The sequence below is a fragment of the Schistocerca gregaria genome, chromosome 2 (assembly GCF_023897955.1).
Source record: "Schistocerca gregaria isolate iqSchGreg1 chromosome 2, iqSchGreg1.2, whole genome shotgun sequence".
Taxonomy (NCBI): domain Eukaryota; kingdom Metazoa; phylum Arthropoda; class Insecta; order Orthoptera; family Acrididae; genus Schistocerca; species Schistocerca gregaria.
The window spans coordinates 810852511-810867624 of record NC_064921.1 but is presented as its reverse complement, the minus strand read 5'-3'; the positions used below and the strand labels follow the sequence as shown (position 1 = coordinate 810867624).

At 51.8% G+C, this 15114-nt stretch overlaps 31 non-coding genes across 31 annotated transcripts; 25 read left to right on the top strand and 6 right to left on the bottom strand.

Annotated features, from left to right (window-relative positions):
- The first annotated feature begins 261 nt into the window (after positions 1–261).
- Positions 262–333, top strand: Trnae-uuc (transfer RNA glutamic acid (anticodon UUC)). Its single transcript has one exon. It is a non-coding gene; the product is annotated as a tRNA-Glu (tRNA).
- Positions 334–590: 257 nt separating this feature from the next.
- Positions 591–664, top strand: Trnai-aau (transfer RNA isoleucine (anticodon AAU)). Its single transcript has one exon. It is a non-coding gene; the product is annotated as a tRNA-Ile (tRNA).
- A 741-nt stretch (positions 665–1405) lies between these two features.
- Positions 1406–1477, bottom strand: Trnag-ucc (transfer RNA glycine (anticodon UCC)). Its single transcript has one exon. It is a non-coding gene; the product is annotated as a tRNA-Gly (tRNA).
- Positions 1478–1808: 331 nt separating this feature from the next.
- Positions 1809–1879, top strand: Trnag-gcc (transfer RNA glycine (anticodon GCC)). The gene has a single exon. It is a non-coding gene; the product is annotated as a tRNA-Gly (tRNA).
- A 293-nt stretch (positions 1880–2172) lies between these two features.
- Trnam-cau (transfer RNA methionine (anticodon CAU)) lies at positions 2173–2245 on the top strand. The gene has a single exon. It is a non-coding gene; the product is annotated as a tRNA-Met (tRNA).
- Positions 2246–2701: 456 nt separating this feature from the next.
- Positions 2702–2773, top strand: Trnae-uuc (transfer RNA glutamic acid (anticodon UUC)). The gene has a single exon. It is a non-coding gene; the product is annotated as a tRNA-Glu (tRNA).
- Positions 2774–3030: 257 nt separating this feature from the next.
- Trnai-aau (transfer RNA isoleucine (anticodon AAU)) lies at positions 3031–3104 on the top strand. Its single transcript has one exon. It is a non-coding gene; the product is annotated as a tRNA-Ile (tRNA).
- Positions 3105–3845: 741 nt separating this feature from the next.
- Trnag-ucc (transfer RNA glycine (anticodon UCC)) lies at positions 3846–3917 on the bottom strand. Its single transcript has one exon. It is a non-coding gene; the product is annotated as a tRNA-Gly (tRNA).
- A 331-nt stretch (positions 3918–4248) lies between these two features.
- Trnag-gcc (transfer RNA glycine (anticodon GCC)) lies at positions 4249–4319 on the top strand. Its single transcript has one exon. It is a non-coding gene; the product is annotated as a tRNA-Gly (tRNA).
- A 293-nt stretch (positions 4320–4612) lies between these two features.
- Positions 4613–4685, top strand: Trnam-cau (transfer RNA methionine (anticodon CAU)). The gene has a single exon. It is a non-coding gene; the product is annotated as a tRNA-Met (tRNA).
- Positions 4686–5141: 456 nt separating this feature from the next.
- On the top strand, positions 5142–5213 carry Trnae-uuc (transfer RNA glutamic acid (anticodon UUC)). Its single transcript has one exon. It is a non-coding gene; the product is annotated as a tRNA-Glu (tRNA).
- Positions 5214–5470: 257 nt separating this feature from the next.
- Positions 5471–5544, top strand: Trnai-aau (transfer RNA isoleucine (anticodon AAU)). Its single transcript has one exon. It is a non-coding gene; the product is annotated as a tRNA-Ile (tRNA).
- Positions 5545–6285: 741 nt separating this feature from the next.
- Trnag-ucc (transfer RNA glycine (anticodon UCC)) lies at positions 6286–6357 on the bottom strand. Its single transcript has one exon. It is a non-coding gene; the product is annotated as a tRNA-Gly (tRNA).
- A 331-nt stretch (positions 6358–6688) lies between these two features.
- Trnag-gcc (transfer RNA glycine (anticodon GCC)) lies at positions 6689–6759 on the top strand. The gene has a single exon. It is a non-coding gene; the product is annotated as a tRNA-Gly (tRNA).
- Positions 6760–7052: 293 nt separating this feature from the next.
- On the top strand, positions 7053–7125 carry Trnam-cau (transfer RNA methionine (anticodon CAU)). Its single transcript has one exon. It is a non-coding gene; the product is annotated as a tRNA-Met (tRNA).
- A 456-nt stretch (positions 7126–7581) lies between these two features.
- On the top strand, positions 7582–7653 carry Trnae-uuc (transfer RNA glutamic acid (anticodon UUC)). The gene has a single exon. It is a non-coding gene; the product is annotated as a tRNA-Glu (tRNA).
- A 257-nt stretch (positions 7654–7910) lies between these two features.
- Positions 7911–7984, top strand: Trnai-aau (transfer RNA isoleucine (anticodon AAU)). The gene has a single exon. It is a non-coding gene; the product is annotated as a tRNA-Ile (tRNA).
- A 741-nt stretch (positions 7985–8725) lies between these two features.
- Positions 8726–8797, bottom strand: Trnag-ucc (transfer RNA glycine (anticodon UCC)). Its single transcript has one exon. It is a non-coding gene; the product is annotated as a tRNA-Gly (tRNA).
- Positions 8798–9128: 331 nt separating this feature from the next.
- On the top strand, positions 9129–9199 carry Trnag-gcc (transfer RNA glycine (anticodon GCC)). Its single transcript has one exon. It is a non-coding gene; the product is annotated as a tRNA-Gly (tRNA).
- A 293-nt stretch (positions 9200–9492) lies between these two features.
- Trnam-cau (transfer RNA methionine (anticodon CAU)) lies at positions 9493–9565 on the top strand. Its single transcript has one exon. It is a non-coding gene; the product is annotated as a tRNA-Met (tRNA).
- A 456-nt stretch (positions 9566–10021) lies between these two features.
- Trnae-uuc (transfer RNA glutamic acid (anticodon UUC)) lies at positions 10022–10093 on the top strand. The gene has a single exon. It is a non-coding gene; the product is annotated as a tRNA-Glu (tRNA).
- Positions 10094–10350: 257 nt separating this feature from the next.
- Positions 10351–10424, top strand: Trnai-aau (transfer RNA isoleucine (anticodon AAU)). The gene has a single exon. It is a non-coding gene; the product is annotated as a tRNA-Ile (tRNA).
- A 741-nt stretch (positions 10425–11165) lies between these two features.
- Positions 11166–11237, bottom strand: Trnag-ucc (transfer RNA glycine (anticodon UCC)). The gene has a single exon. It is a non-coding gene; the product is annotated as a tRNA-Gly (tRNA).
- A 331-nt stretch (positions 11238–11568) lies between these two features.
- On the top strand, positions 11569–11639 carry Trnag-gcc (transfer RNA glycine (anticodon GCC)). The gene has a single exon. It is a non-coding gene; the product is annotated as a tRNA-Gly (tRNA).
- Positions 11640–11932: 293 nt separating this feature from the next.
- On the top strand, positions 11933–12005 carry Trnai-aau (transfer RNA isoleucine (anticodon AAU)). The gene has a single exon. It is a non-coding gene; the product is annotated as a tRNA-Ile (tRNA).
- A 456-nt stretch (positions 12006–12461) lies between these two features.
- On the top strand, positions 12462–12533 carry Trnae-uuc (transfer RNA glutamic acid (anticodon UUC)). Its single transcript has one exon. It is a non-coding gene; the product is annotated as a tRNA-Glu (tRNA).
- A 257-nt stretch (positions 12534–12790) lies between these two features.
- Trnai-aau (transfer RNA isoleucine (anticodon AAU)) lies at positions 12791–12864 on the top strand. The gene has a single exon. It is a non-coding gene; the product is annotated as a tRNA-Ile (tRNA).
- Positions 12865–13605: 741 nt separating this feature from the next.
- On the bottom strand, positions 13606–13677 carry Trnag-ucc (transfer RNA glycine (anticodon UCC)). The gene has a single exon. It is a non-coding gene; the product is annotated as a tRNA-Gly (tRNA).
- Positions 13678–14008: 331 nt separating this feature from the next.
- Trnag-gcc (transfer RNA glycine (anticodon GCC)) lies at positions 14009–14079 on the top strand. Its single transcript has one exon. It is a non-coding gene; the product is annotated as a tRNA-Gly (tRNA).
- Positions 14080–14372: 293 nt separating this feature from the next.
- Positions 14373–14445, top strand: Trnam-cau (transfer RNA methionine (anticodon CAU)). The gene has a single exon. It is a non-coding gene; the product is annotated as a tRNA-Met (tRNA).
- Positions 14446–14901: 456 nt separating this feature from the next.
- Trnae-uuc (transfer RNA glutamic acid (anticodon UUC)) lies at positions 14902–14973 on the top strand. Its single transcript has one exon. It is a non-coding gene; the product is annotated as a tRNA-Glu (tRNA).
- Positions 14974–15114: the final 141 nt, after the last annotated feature.

The following is a 15114-nucleotide window of genomic DNA, read 5'->3' as shown; positions in this document are numbered from 1 at the left end:
TAACATGTAAAGTCACACAGTGTATGACCTGCTATATAATGACAGGCTGCAGGTCTTTACTTGCGAAATAAGTAAATAAATATTACTACTCACAGCTTTGCTTTTCCTCCTACCCCTGTAACAACGAGGCCAAAAGCAACGGACTGTGACTTTTGCCATGCGCGCCTCGGCATGGGAGAGCGAAAAGATGCTCGCAAACAGGGAAAGTGCGACAAGAAAAGCCAGTGGAGGGGGTGTAAACCCCAAAAACAAGCGTGCGCGTCCGGTGTGGTCTAGTGGCTAGGATACCTGGCTTTCACCCAGGAGGCCCGGGTTCGATTCCCGGTACCGGAATGTAATTTTTTCGGAACAAATCACGACAAGTTTGGACCCTGCGAAATGCTGTTTCACGTCCTCCTCGCGTTATAGCTACTGGTTCATAAACGTGAGCTGAAAACAGTCGAGAGAAACGGGCACGCAATGAAATTACTACAAGCAGCGGAATAAAGGGAGAAGAGACCCTGGTCCACTGTTGGACTGCTACCATAGAAATGTTACCTGTAAATACGCAGAGCCACTTCCTCTAAGCGCTGGAAGACGGAGTGCACCGAGGCCCGTTAGCTCAGTTGGTTAGAGCGTCGTGCTAATAACGCGAAGGTCGTGGGTTCGATCCCCCCACGGGCCACTTCGATTTTACTACTTCAAAAAGGCAACGCCGATTTCCCCGGGCAAGTATGGTGACAAAGAAATCGTCACATTGTGTGGGAGCTGATAGGGGACCCGAAAGAGACTTGTCGGGACGCGCTAAAACACTTCACAGGTCACAGCACGCTGAACACACAGTTTGTCGTCCGATCACCGCTACTGCGCGACGCTGGGCGTTGTCAGTGCTTGGGCGGGTGACCGCCTGCGAACACAGGGCGCTGCCGACAGTTTCAATTCGTATTTCTCTTTTCTCGTCGGTTTCGGAGCTGCAGCGCTATTCGGTCTAGGGCACTGGCGCCACGTTTTGCCTCTCGGTATGCCAAGTCGCGCCGTGCGGCCACAGTGAAATGAAGGAGCGTGTTGTAAAATTTTCAACAAAGAAAAAAAGAAATGTGCTAGTAATAAAACTGAATTTGTCTGACAGAACATGTAAAATCACACAATGCACGATAACAGGCAGCAGGTCTTTACTTGAGGCGTAAGTAATGTTGTGCCCGCCTCGCCATACCTCTCTCAGTCGTTTCGCGTGCTTGTCCTTCTGATATAGGCCGATTGGAGAGCGTCAGCTCTCGCGTCAGCCGAGCAAAGTCGAGACAAGTCGAGACTCAAGCGGAATCGACGCACACAATATAGGGTGGCCTGCAGCCAGTAAGAGGAGGAAAGAAACATTAATTTAATGACGCGTGGCAAAAGTACTCATACGCAGAAGTAAAACGCAGGCTGCGGTGGCCGGGAATCGAACCCGGATCAACTGCTTGGAAGGCAACTATGCTGACCATTACACCACCACCGCACGGTTTTCTTGCGCGCACGCCGCGCTGTGTCTGCTTCCCGCCTGTCGGCGGCGGCTGAAGGAGGTCGCAGCAGCAGGCGCATTACGGGGTAGGCGAGCGCATCCAGACAGCGTCTCTACGCACATTTCGCGTCCTTTGGCAAGAGTCGTCGCGTGCGTGCGCCGCAACACTACTTAGACGATCGCGTTCGGGCGTCATTTTTAAGCAGTGCAGCGCAGGATTCAGCGTTTGTAGCATTCTCTCGAGAGGATGCCACGGCGCTGGACGGCAGTCCCACTTTCCCTTCAGACGTCTGCCGCGGAAAGCACAAGGAAGCTGCAAACTAGCTGAGCATCGGTGGTTCAGTGGTAGAATGCTGGCCTGCCACGCGGGCGGCCCGGGTTCGATTCCCGGCCGATGCATCATTTTGTTTTTTCCCCGATAGTGGAGCTGCGTGTCCTTCGCACTCGAAGTGCGTGGGCCACGAGAATGAACCGCGGGATTCCGTGTGGAAACAACCAAACACGCAGTGCGCACGTCTTCTCGTTTGGACTCCTGCGTGCTATTGTGCATACTGGCGTCGGCCTATCATCGCAAGTTGCCTGCAGCGCCGGGAATGCACGTGTAGTAACAGAAAAAATGAGCCAGCAAGTGCAGACTCTCTACCACTAGTATTTGCTACTTGCCGAGATACCAGAAGGTTTGGCCATCACGTGCCTCGGTAGCGCAGTAGGCAGCGCGTAAGTCTCATAATCTTAAGGTCGTGAGTTCGATCCTCACCCGGGGCATTTAATTTACTTCCGTTCACAGCTAAATTGACGGCTCTGGGGTTGCGAAGGAGCAAAACAGCTTGTAGTTTGTTATCCATAAGGCTTCAACAACTCAGCGTGAAAATGCTTACTTCCCGTTATTACTACTTGCAGTTCTTTTGTGAAATTTTCAAGAAAAAATGTACTAGTAATAAAACTGAATTTCGTATGATATAACATGTAAAGTCACACAGTGTATGACCTGCTATATAATGACAGGCTGCAGGTCTTTACTTGCGAAATAAGTAAATAAATATTACTACTCACAGCTTTGCTTTTCCTCCTACCCCTGTAACAACGAGGCCAAAAGCAACGGACTGTGACTTTTGCCATGCGCGCCTCGGCATGGGAGAGCGAAAAGATGCTCGCAAACAGGGAAAGTGCGACACGGAAAGCCAGTGGAGGGGGTGTAAACCCCAAAAACAAGCGTGCGCGTCCGGTGTGGTCTAGTGGCTAGGATACCTGGCTTTCACCCAGGAGGCCCGGGTTCGATTCCCGGTACCGGAATGTAATTTTTTCGGAACAAATCACGACAAGTTTGGACCCTGCGAAATGCTGTTTCACGTCCTCCTCGCGTTATAGCTACTGGTTCATAAACGTGAGCTGAAAACAGTCGAGAGAAACGGGCACGCAATGAAATTACTACGAGCAGCGGAATAAAGGGAGAAGAGACCCTGGTCCACTGTTGGACTGCTACCATAGAAATGTTACCTGTAAATACGCAGAGCCACTCCCTCTAAGCGCTGGAAGACGGAGTGCACCGAGGCCCGTTAGCTCAGTTGGTTAGAGCGTCGTGCTAATAACGCGAAGGTCGTGGGTTCGATCCCCCCACGGGCCACTTCGATTTTACTACTTCAAAAAGGCAACGCCGATTTCCCCGGGCAAGTATGGTGACAAAGAAATCGTCACATTGTGTGGGAGCTGATAGGGGACCCGAAAGAGACTTGTCGGGACGCGCTAAAACACTTCACAGGTCACAGCACGCTGAACACACAGTTTGTCGTCCGATCACCGCTACTGCGCGACGCTGGGCGTTGTCAGTGCTTGGGCGGGTGACCGCCTGCGAACACAGGGCGCTGCCGACAGTTTCAATTCGTATTTCTCTTTTCTCGTCGGTTTCGGAGCTGCAGCGCTATTCGGTCTAGGGCACTGGCGCCACGTTTTGCCTCTCGGTATGCCAAGTCGCGCCGTGCGGCCACAGTGAAATGAAGGAGCGTGTTGTAAAATTTTCAACAAAGAAAAAAAGAAATGTGCTAGTAATAAAACTGAATTTGTCTGACAGAACATGTAAAATCACACAATGCACGATAACAGGCAGCAGGTCTTTACTTGAGGCGTAAGTAATGTTGTGCCCGCCTCGCCATACCTCTCTCAGTCGTTTCGCGTGCTTGTCCTTCTGATATAGGCCGATTGGAGAGCGTCAGCTCTCGCGTCAGCCGAGCAAAGTCGAGACAAGTCGAGACTCAAGCGGAATCGACGCACACAATATAGGGTGGCCTGCAGCCAGTAAGAGGAGGAAAGAAACATTAATTTAATGACGCGTGGCAAAAGTACTCATACGCAGAAGTAAAACGCAGGCTGCGGTGGCCGGGAATCGAACCCGGATCAACTGCTTGGAAGGCAACTATGCTGACCATTACACCACCACCGCACGGTTTTCTTGCGCGCACGCCGCGCTGTGTCTGCTTCCCGCCTGTCGGCGGCGGCTGAAGGTGGTCGCAGCAGCAGGCGCATTACGGGGTAGGCGAGCGCATCCAGACAGCGTCTCTACGCACATTTCGCGTCCTTTGGCAAGAGTCGTCGCGTGCGTGCGCCGCAACACTACTTAGACGATCGCGTTCGGGCGTCATTTTTAAGCAGTGCAGCGCAGGATTCAGCGTTTGTAGCATTCTCTCGAGAGGATGCCACGGCGCTGGACGGCAGTCCCACTTTCCCTTCAGACGTCTGCCGCGGAAAGCACAAGGAAGCTGCAAACTAGCTGAGCATCGGTGGTTCAGTGGTAGAATGCTGGCCTGCCACGCGGGCGGCCCGGGTTCGATTCCCGGCCGATGCATCATTTTGTTTTTTCCCCGATAGTGGAGCTGCGTGTCCTTCGCACTCGAAGTGCGTGGGCCACGAGAATGAACCGCGGGATTCCGTGTGGAAACAACCAAACACGCAGCGCGCACGTCTTCTCGTTTGGACTCCTGCGTGCTATTGTGCATACTGGCGTCGGCCTATCATCGCAAGTTGCCTGCAGCGCCGGGAATGCACGTGTAGTAACAGAAAAAATGAGCCAGCAAGTGCAGACTCTCTACCACTAGTATTTGCTACTTGCCGAGATACCAGAAGGTTTGGCCATCACGTGCCTCGGTAGCGCAGTAGGCAGCGCGTAAGTCTCATAATCTTAAGGTCGTGAGTTCGATCCTCACCCGGGGCATTTAATTTACTTCCGTTCACAGCTAAATTGACGGCTCTGGGGTTGCGAAGGAGCAAAACAGCTTGTAGTTTGTTATCCATAAGGCTTCAACAACTCAGCGTGAAAATGCTTACTTCCCGTTATTACTACTTGCAGTTCTTTTGTGAAATTTTCAAGAAAAAATGTACTAGTAATAAAACTGAATTTCGTATGATATAACATGTAAAGTCACACAGTGTATGACCTGCTATATAATGACAGGCTGCAGGTCTTTACTTGCGAAATAAGTAAATAAATATTACTACTCACAGCTTTGCTTTTCCTCCTACCCCTGTAACAACGAGGCCAAAAGCAACGGACTGTGACTTTTGCCATGCGCGCCTCGGCATGGGAGAGCGAAAAGATGCTCGCAAACAGGGAAAGTGCGACACGGAAAGCCAGTGGAGGGGGTGTAAACCCCAAAAACAAGCGTGCGCGTCCGGTGTGGTCTAGTGGCTAGGATACCTGGCTTTCACCCAGGAGGCCCGGGTTCGATTCCCGGTACCGGAATGTAATTTTTTCGGAACAAATCACGACAAGTTTGGACCCTGCGAAATGCTGTTTCACGTCCTCCTCGCGTTATAGCTACTGGTTCATAAACGTGAGCTGAAAACAGTCGAGAGAAACGGGCACGCAATGAAATTACTACGAGCAGCGGAATAAAGGGAGAAGAGACCCTGGTCCACTGTTGGACTGCTACCATAGAAATGTTACCTGTAAATACGCAGAGCCACTCCCTCTAAGCGCTGGAAGACGGAGTGCACCGAGGCCCGTTAGCTCAGTTGGTTAGAGCGTCGTGCTAATAACGCGAAGGTCGTGGGTTCGATCCCCCCACGGGCCACTTCGATTTTACTACTTCAAAAAGGCAACGCCGATTTCCCCGGGCAAGTATGGTGACAAAGAAATCGTCACATTGTGTGGGAGCTGATAGGGGACCCGAAAGAGACTTGTCGGGACGCGCTAAAACACTTCACAGGTCACAGCACGCTGAACACACAGTTTGTCGTCCGATCACCGCTACTGCGCGACGCTGGGCGTTGTCAGTGCTTGGGCGGGTGACCGCCTGCGAACACAGGGCGCTGCCGACAGTTTCAATTCGTATTTCTCTTTTCTCGTCGGTTTCGGAGCTGCAGCGCTATTCGGTCTAGGGCACTGGCGCCACGTTTTGCCTCTCGGTATGCCAAGTCGCGCCGTGCGGCCACAGTGAAATGAAGGAGCGTGTTGTAAAATTTTCAACAAAGAAAAAAAGAAATGTGCTAGTAATAAAACTGAATTTGTCTGACAGAACATGTAAAATCACACAATGCACGATAACAGGCAGCAGGTCTTTACTTGAGGCGTAAGTAATGTTGTGCCCGCCTCGCCATACCTCTCTCAGTCGTTTCGCGTGCTTGTCCTTCTGATATAGGCCGATTGGAGAGCGTCAGCTCTCGCGTCAGCCGAGCAAAGTCGAGACAAGTCGAGACTCAAGCGGAATCGACGCACACAATATAGGGTGGCCTGCAGCCAGTAAGAGGAGGAAAGAAACATTAATTTAATGACGCGTGGCAAAAGTACTCATACGCAGAAGTAAAACGCAGGCTGCGGTGGCCGGGAATCGAACCCGGATCAACTGCTTGGAAGGCAACTATGCTGACCATTACACCACCACCGCACGGTTTTCTTGCGCGCACGCCGCGCTGTGTCTGCTTCCCGCCTGTCGGCGGCGGCTGAAGGAGGTCGCAGCAGCAGGCGCATTACGGGGTAGGCGAGCGCATCCAGACAGCGTCTCTACGCACATTTCGCGTCCTTTGGCAAGAGTCGTCGCGTGCGTGCGCCGCAACACTACTTAGACGATCGCGTTCGGGCGTCATTTTTAAGCAGTGCAGCGCAGGATTCAGCGTTTGTAGCATTCTCTCGAGAGGATGCCACGGCGCTGGACGGCAGTCCCACTTTCCCTTCAGACGTCTGCCGCGGAAAGCACAAGGAAGCTGCAAACTAGCTGAGCATCGGTGGTTCAGTGGTAGAATGCTGGCCTGCCACGCGGGCGGCCCGGGTTCGATTCCCGGCCGATGCATCATTTTGTTTTTTCCCCGATAGTGGAGCTGCGTGTCCTTCGCACTCGAAGTGCGTGGGCCACGAGAATGAACCGCGGGATTCCGTGTGGAAACAACCAAACACGCAGTGCGCACGTCTTCTCGTTTGGACTCCTGCGTGCTATTGTGCATACTGGCGTCGGCCTATCATCGCAAGTTGCCTGCAGCGCCGGGAATGCACGTGTAGTAACAGAAAAAATGAGCCAGCAAGTGCAGACTCTCTACCACTAGTATTTGCTACTTGCCGAGATACCAGAAGGTTTGGCCATCACGTGCCTCGGTAGCGCAGTAGGCAGCGCGTAAGTCTCATAATCTTAAGGTCGTGAGTTCGATCCTCACCCGGGGCATTTAATTTACTTCCGTTCACAGCTAAATTGACGGCTCTGGGGTTGCGAAGGAGCAAAACAGCTTGTAGTTTGTTATCCATAAGGCTTCAACAACTCAGCGTGAAAATGCTTACTTCCCGTTATTACTACTTGCAGTTCTTTTGTGAAATTTTCAAGAAAAAATGTACTAGTAATAAAACTGAATTTCGTATGATATAACATGTAAAGTCACACAGTGTATGACCTGCTATATAATGACAGGCTGCAGGTCTTTACTTGCGAAATAAGTAAATAAATATTACTACTCACAGCTTTGCTTTTCCTCCTACCCCTGTAACAACGAGGCCAAAAGCAACGGACTGTGACTTTTGCCATGCGCGCCTCGGCATGGGAGAGCGAAAAGATGCTCGCAAACAGGGAAAGTGCGACACGGAAAGCCAGTGGAGGGGGTGTAAACCCCAAAAACAAGCGTGCGCGTCCGGTGTGGTCTAGTGGCTAGGATACCTGGCTTTCACCCAGGAGGCCCGGGTTCGATTCCCGGTACCGGAATGTAATTTTTTCGGAACAAATCACGACAAGTTTGGACCCTGCGAAATGCTGTTTCACGTCCTCCTCGCGTTATAGCTACTGGTTCATAAACGTGAGCTGAAAACAGTCGAGAGAAACGGGCACGCAATGAAATTACTACGAGCAGCGGAATAAAGGGAGAAGAGACCCTGGTCCACTGTTGGACTGCTACCATAGAAATGTTACCTGTAAATACGCAGAGCCACTCCCTCTAAGCGCTGGAAGACGGAGTGCACCGAGGCCCGTTAGCTCAGTTGGTTAGAGCGTCGTGCTAATAACGCGAAGGTCGTGGGTTCGATCCCCCCACGGGCCACTTCGATTTTACTACTTCAAAAAGGCAACGCCGATTTCCCCGGGCAAGTATGGTGACAAAGAAATCGTCACATTGTGTGGGAGCTGATAGGGGACCCGAAAGAGACTTGTCGGGACGCGCTAAAACACTTCACAGGTCACAGCACGCTGAACACACAGTTTGTCGTCCGATCACCGCTACTGCGCGACGCTGGGCGTTGTCAGTGCTTGGGCGGGTGACCGCCTGCGAACACAGGGCGCTGCCGACAGTTTCAATTCGTATTTCTCTTTTCTCGTCGGTTTCGGAGCTGCAGCGCTATTCGGTCTAGGGCACTGGCGCCACGTTTTGCCTCTCGGTATGCCAAGTCGCGCCGTGCGGCCACAGTGAAATGAAGGAGCGTGTTGTAAAATTTTCAACAAAGAAAAAAAGAAATGTGCTAGTAATAAAACTGAATTTGTCTGACAGAACATGTAAAATCACACAATGCACGATAACAGGCAGCAGGTCTTTACTTGAGGCGTAAGTAATGTTGTGCCCGCCTCGCCATACCTCTCTCAGTCGTTTCGCGTGCTTGTCCTTCTGATATAGGCCGATTGGAGAGCGTCAGCTCTCGCGTCAGCCGAGCAAAGTCGAGACAAGTCGAGACTCAAGCGGAATCGACGCACACAATATAGGGTGGCCTGCAGCCAGTAAGAGGAGGAAAGAAACATTAATTTAATGACGCGTGGCAAAAGTACTCATACGCAGAAGTAAAACGCAGGCTGCGGTGGCCGGGAATCGAACCCGGATCAACTGCTTGGAAGGCAACTATGCTGACCATTACACCACCACCGCACGGTTTTCTTGCGCGCACGCCGCGCTGTGTCTGCTTCCCGCCTGTCGGCGGCGGCTGAAGGTGGTCGCAGCAGCAGGCGCATTACGGGGTAGGCGAGCGCATCCAGACAGCGTCTCTACGCACATTTCGCGTCCTTTGGCAAGAGTCGTCGCGTGCGTGCGCCGCAACACTACTTAGACGATCGCGTTCGGGCGTCATTTTTAAGCAGTGCAGCGCAGGATTCAGCGTTTGTAGCATTCTCTCGAGAGGATGCCACGGCGCTGGACGGCAGTCCCACTTTCCCTTCAGACGTCTGCCGCGGAAAGCACAAGGAAGCTGCAAACTAGCTGAGCATCGGTGGTTCAGTGGTAGAATGCTCGCCTGCCACGCGGGCGGCCCGGGTTCGATTCCCGGCCGATGCATCATTTTGTTTTTTCCCCGATAGTGGAGCTGCGTGTCCTTCGCACTCGAAGTGCGTGGGCCACGAGAATGAACCGCGGGATTCCGTGTGGAAACAACCAAACACGCAGCGCGCACGTCTTCTCGTTTGGACTCCTGCGTGCTATTGTGCATACTGGCGTCGGCCTATCATCGCAAGTTGCCTGCAGCGCCGGGAATGCACGTGTAGTAACAGAAAAAATGAGCCAGCAAGTGCAGACTCTCTACCACTAGTATTTGCTACTTGCCGAGATACCAGAAGGTTTGGCCATCACGTGCCTCGGTAGCGCAGTAGGCAGCGCGTAAGTCTCATAATCTTAAGGTCGTGAGTTCGATCCTCACCCGGGGCATTTAATTTACTTCCGTTCACAGCTAAATTGACGGCTCTGGGGTTGCGAAGGAGCAAAACAGCTTGTAGTTTGTTATCCATAAGGCTTCAACAACTCAGCGTGAAAATGCTTACTTCCCGTTATTACTACTTGCAGTTCTTTTGTGAAATTTTCAAGAAAAAATGTACTAGTAATAAAACTGAATTTCGTATGATATAACATGTAAAGTCACACAGTGTATGACCTGCTATATAATGACAGGCTGCAGGTCTTTACTTGCGAAATAAGTAAATAAATATTACTACTCACAGCTTTGCTTTTCCTCCTACCCCTGTAACAACGAGGCCAAAAGCAACGGACTGTGACTTTTGCCATGCGCGCCTCGGCATGGGAGAGCGAAAAGATGCTCGCAAACAGGGAAAGTGCGACACGGAAAGCCAGTGGAGGGGGTGTAAACCCCAAAAATAAGCGTGCGCGTCCGGTGTGGTCTAGTGGCTAGGATACCTGGCTTTCACCCAGGAGGCCCGGGTTCGATTCCCGGTACCGGAATGTAATTTTTTCGGAACAAATCACGACAAGTTTGGACCCTGCGAAATGCTGTTTCACGTCCTCCTCGCGTTATAGCTACTGGTTCATAAACGTGAGCTGAAAACAGTCGAGAGAAACGGGCACGCAATGAAATTACTACGAGCAGCGGAATAAAGGGAGAAGAGACCCTGGTCCACTGTTGGACTGCTACCATAGAAATGTTACCTGTAAATACGCAGAGCCACTCCCTCTAAGCGCTGGAAGACGGAGTGCACCGAGGCCCGTTAGCTCAGTTGGTTAGAGCGTCGTGCTAATAACGCGAAGGTCGTGGGTTCGATCCCCCCACGGGCCACTTCGATTTTACTACTTCAAAAAGGCAACGCCGATTTCCCCGGGCAAGTATGGTGACAAAGAAATCGTCACATTGTGTGGGAGCTGATAGGGGACCCGAAAGAGACTAGTCGGGACGCGCTAAAACACTTCACAGGTCACAGCACGCTGAACACACAGTTTGTCGTCCGATCACCGCTACTGCGCGACGCTGGGCGTTGTCAGTGCTTGGGCGGGTGACCGCCTGCGAACACAGGGCGCTGCCGACAGTTTCAATTCGTATTTCTCTTTTCTCGTCGGTTTCGGAGCTGCAGCGCTATTCGGTCTAGGGCACTGGCGCCACGTTTTGCCTCTCGGTATGCCAAGTCGCGCCGTGCGGCCACAGTGAAATGAAGGAGCGTGTTGTAAAATTTTCAACAAAGAAAAAAAGAAATGTGCTAGTAATAAAACTGAATTTGTCTGACAGAACATGTAAAATCACACAATGCACGATAACAGGCAGCAGGTCTTTACTTGAGGCGTAAGTAATGTTGTGCCCGCCTCGCCATACCTCTCTCAGTCGTTTCGCGTGCTTGTCCTTCTGATATAGGCCGATTGGAGAGCGTCAGCTCTCGCGTCAGCCGAGCAAAGTCGAGACAAGTCGAGACTCAAGCGGAATCGACGCACACAATATAGGGTGGCCTGCAGCCAGTAAGAGGAGGAAAGAAACATTAATTTAATGACGCGTGGCAAAAGTACTCATACGCAGAAGTAAAACGCAGGCTGCGGTGGCCGGGAATCGAACCCGGATCAACTGCTTGGAAGGCAACTATGCTGACCATTACACCACCACCGCACGGTTTTCTTGCGCGCACGCCGCGCTGTGTCTGCTTCCCGCCTGTCGGCGGCGGCTGAAGGTGGTCGCAGCAGCAGGCGCATTACGGGGTAGGCGAGCGCATCCAGACAGCGTCTCTACGCACATTTCGCGTCCTTTGGCAAGAGTCGTCGCGTGCGTGCGCCGCAACACTACTTAGACGATCGCGTTCGGGCGTCATTTTTAAGCAGTGCAGCGCAGGATTCAGCGTTTGTAGCATTCTCTCGAGAGGATGCCACGGCGCTGGACGGCAGTCCCACTTTCCCTTCAGACGTCTGCCGCGGAAAGCACAAGGAAGCTGCAAACTAGCTGAGCATCGGTGGTTCAGTGGTAGAATGCTCGCCTGCCACGCGGGCGGCCCGGGTTCGATTCCCGGCCGATGCATCATTTTGTTTTTTCCCCGATAGTGGAGCTGCGTGTCCTTCGCACTCGAAGTGCGTGGGCCACGAGAATGAACCGCGGGATTCCGTGTGGAAACAACCAAACACGCAGCGCGCACGTCTTCTCGTTTGGACTCCTGCGTGCTATTGTGCATACTGGCGTCGGCCTATCATCGCAAGTTGCCTGCAGCGCCGGGAATGCACGTGTAGTAACAGAAAAAATGAGCCAGCAAGTGCAGACTCTCTACCACTAGTATTTGCTACTTGCCGAGATACCAGAAGGTTTGGCCATCACGTGCCTCGGTAGCGCAGTAGGCAGCGCGTAAGTCAAATAATCTTAAGGTCGTGAGTTCGATCCTCACCCGGGGCATTTAATTTACTTCCGTTCACAGCTAAATTGACGGCTCTGGGGTTGCGAAGGAGCAAAACAGCTTGTAGTTTGTTATCCATAAGGCTTCAACAACTCAGCGTGAAAATGCTTACTTCCCGTTATTACTACTTGCAGTTCTTTTGTGAAATTTTCAAGAAAAAATGTACTAGTAATAAAACTGAATTTCGTATGATATAACATGTAAAGTCACACAGTGTATGACCTGCTATATAATGACAGGCTGCAGGTCTTTACTTGCGAAATAAGTAAATAAATATTACTACTCACAGCTTTGCTTTTCCTCCTACCCCTGTAACAACGAGGCCAAAAGCAACGGACTGTGACTTTTGCCATGCGCGCCTCGGCATGGGAGAGCGAAAAGATGCTCGCAAACAGGGAAAGTGCGACACGGAAAGCCAGTGGAGGGGGTGTAAACCCCAAAAATAAGCGTGCGCGTCCGGTGTGGTCTAGTGGCTAGGATACCTGGCTTTCACCCAGGAGGCCCGGGTTCGATTCCCGGTACCGGAATGTAATTTTTTCGGAACAAATCACGACAAGTTTGGACCCTGCGAAATGCTGTTTCACGTCCTCCTCGCGTTATAGCTACTGGTTCATAAACGTGAGCTGAAAACAGTCGAGAGAAACGGGCACGCAATGAAATTACTACGAGCAGCGGAATAAAGGGAGAAGAGACCCTGGTCCACTGTTGGACTGCTACCATAGAAATGTTACCTGTAAATACGCAGAGCCACTCCCTCTAAGCGCTGGAAGACGGAGTGCACCGAGGCCCGTTAGCTCAGTTGGTTAGAGCGTCGTGCTAATAACGCGAAGGTCGTGGGTTCGATCCCCCCACGGGCCACTTCGATTTTACTACTTCAAAAAGGCAACGCCGATTTCCCCGGGCAAGTATGGTGACAAAGAAATCGTCACATTGTGTGGGAGCTGATAGGGGACCCGAAAGAGACTTGTCGGGACGCGCTAAAACACTTCACAGGTCACAGCACGCTGAACACACAGTTTGTCGTCCGATCACCGCTACTGCGCGACGCTGGGCGTTGTCAGTGCTTGGGCGGGTGACCGCCTGCGAACACAGGGCGCTGCCGACAGTTTCAATTCGTATTTCTCTTTTCTCGTCGGTTTCGGAGCTGCAGCGCTATTCGGTCTAGGGCACTGGCGCCACGTTTTGCCTCTCGGTATGCCAAGTCGCGCCGTGCGGCCACAGTGAAATGAAGGAGCGTGTTGTAAAATTTTCAACAAAGAAAAAAAGAAATGTGCTAGTAATAAAACTGAATTTGTCTGACAGAACATGTAAAATCACACAATGCACGATAACAGGCAGCAGGTCTTTACTTGAGGCGTAAGTAATGTTGTGCCCGCCTCGCCATACCTCTCTCAGTCGTTTCGCGTGCTTGTCCTTCTGATATAGGCCGATTGGAGAGCGTCAGCTCTCGCGTCAGCCGAGCAAAGTCGAGACAAGTCGAGACTCAAGCGGAATCGACGCACACAATATAGGGTGGCCTGCAGCCAGTAAGAGGAGGAAAGAAACATTAATTTAATGACGCGTGGCAAAAGTACTCATACGCAGAAGTAAAACGCAGGCTGCGGTGGCCGGGAATCGAACCCGGATCAACTGCTTGGAAGGCAACTATGCTGACCATTACACCACCACCGCACGGTTTTCTTGCGCGCACGCCGCGCTGTGTCTGCTTCCCGCCTGTCGGCGGCGGCTGAAGGTGGTCGCAGCAGCAGGCGCATTACGGGGTAGGCGAGCGCATCCAGACAGCGTCTCTACGCACATTTCGCGTCCTTTGGCAAGAGTCGTCGCGTGCGTGCGCCGCAACACTACTTAGACGATCGCGTTCGGGCGTCATTTTTAAGCAGTGCAGCGCAGGATTCAGCGTTTGTAGCATTCTCTCGAGAGGATGCCACGGCGCTGGACGGCAGTCCCACTTTCCCTTCAGACGTCTGCCGCGGAAAGCACAAGGAAGCTGCAAACTAGCTGAGCATCGGTGGTTCAGTGGTAGAATGCTCGCCTGCCACGCGGGCGGCCCGGGTTCGATTCCCGGCCGATGCATCATTTTGTTTTTTCCCCGATAGTGGAGCTGCGTGTCCTTCGCACTCGAAGTGCGTGGGCCACGAGAATGAACCGCGGGATTCCGTGTGGAAACAACCAAACACGCAGCGCGCACGTCTTCTCGTTTGGACTCCTGCGTGCTATTGTGCATACTGGCGTCGGCCTATCATCGCAAGTTGCCTGCAGCGCCGGGAATGCACGTGTAGTAACAGAAAAAATGAGCCAGCAAGTGCAGACTCTCTACCACTAGTATTTGCTACTTGCCGAGATACCAGAAGGTTTGGCCATCACGTGCCTCGGTAGCGCAGTAGGCAGCGCGTAAGTCTCATAATCTTAAGGTCGTGAGTTCGATCCTCACCCGGGGCATTTAATTTACTTCCGTTCACAGCTAAATTGACGGCTCTGGGGTTGCGAAGGAGCAAAACAGCTTGTAGTTTGTTATCCATAAGGCTTCAACAACTCAGCGTGAAAATGCTTACTTCCCGTTATTACTACTTGCAGTTCTTTTGTGAAATTTTCAAGAAAAAATGTACTAGTAATAAAACTGAATTTCGTATGATATAACATGTAAAGTCACACAGTGTATGACCTGCTATATAATGACAGGCTGCAGGTCTTTACTTGCGAAATAAGTAAATAAATATTACTACTCACAGCTTTGCTTTTCCTCCTACCCCTGTAACAACGAGGCCAAAAGCAACGGACTGTGACTTTTGCCATGCGCGCCTCGGCATGGGAGAGCGAAAAGATGCTCGCAAACAGGGAAAGTGCGACACGGAAAGCCAGTGGAGGGGGTGTAAACCCCAAAAATAAGCGTGCGCGTCCGGTGTGGTCTAGTGGCTAGGATACCTGGCTTTCACCCAGGAGGCCCGGGTTCGATTCCCGGTACCGGAATGTAATTTTTTCGGAACAAATCACGACAAGTTTGGACCCTGCGAAATGCTGTTTCACGTCCTCCTCGCGTTATAGCTACTGGTTCATAAACGTGAGCTGAAAACAGTCGAGAGAAACGGGCACGCAATGAAATTACTACGA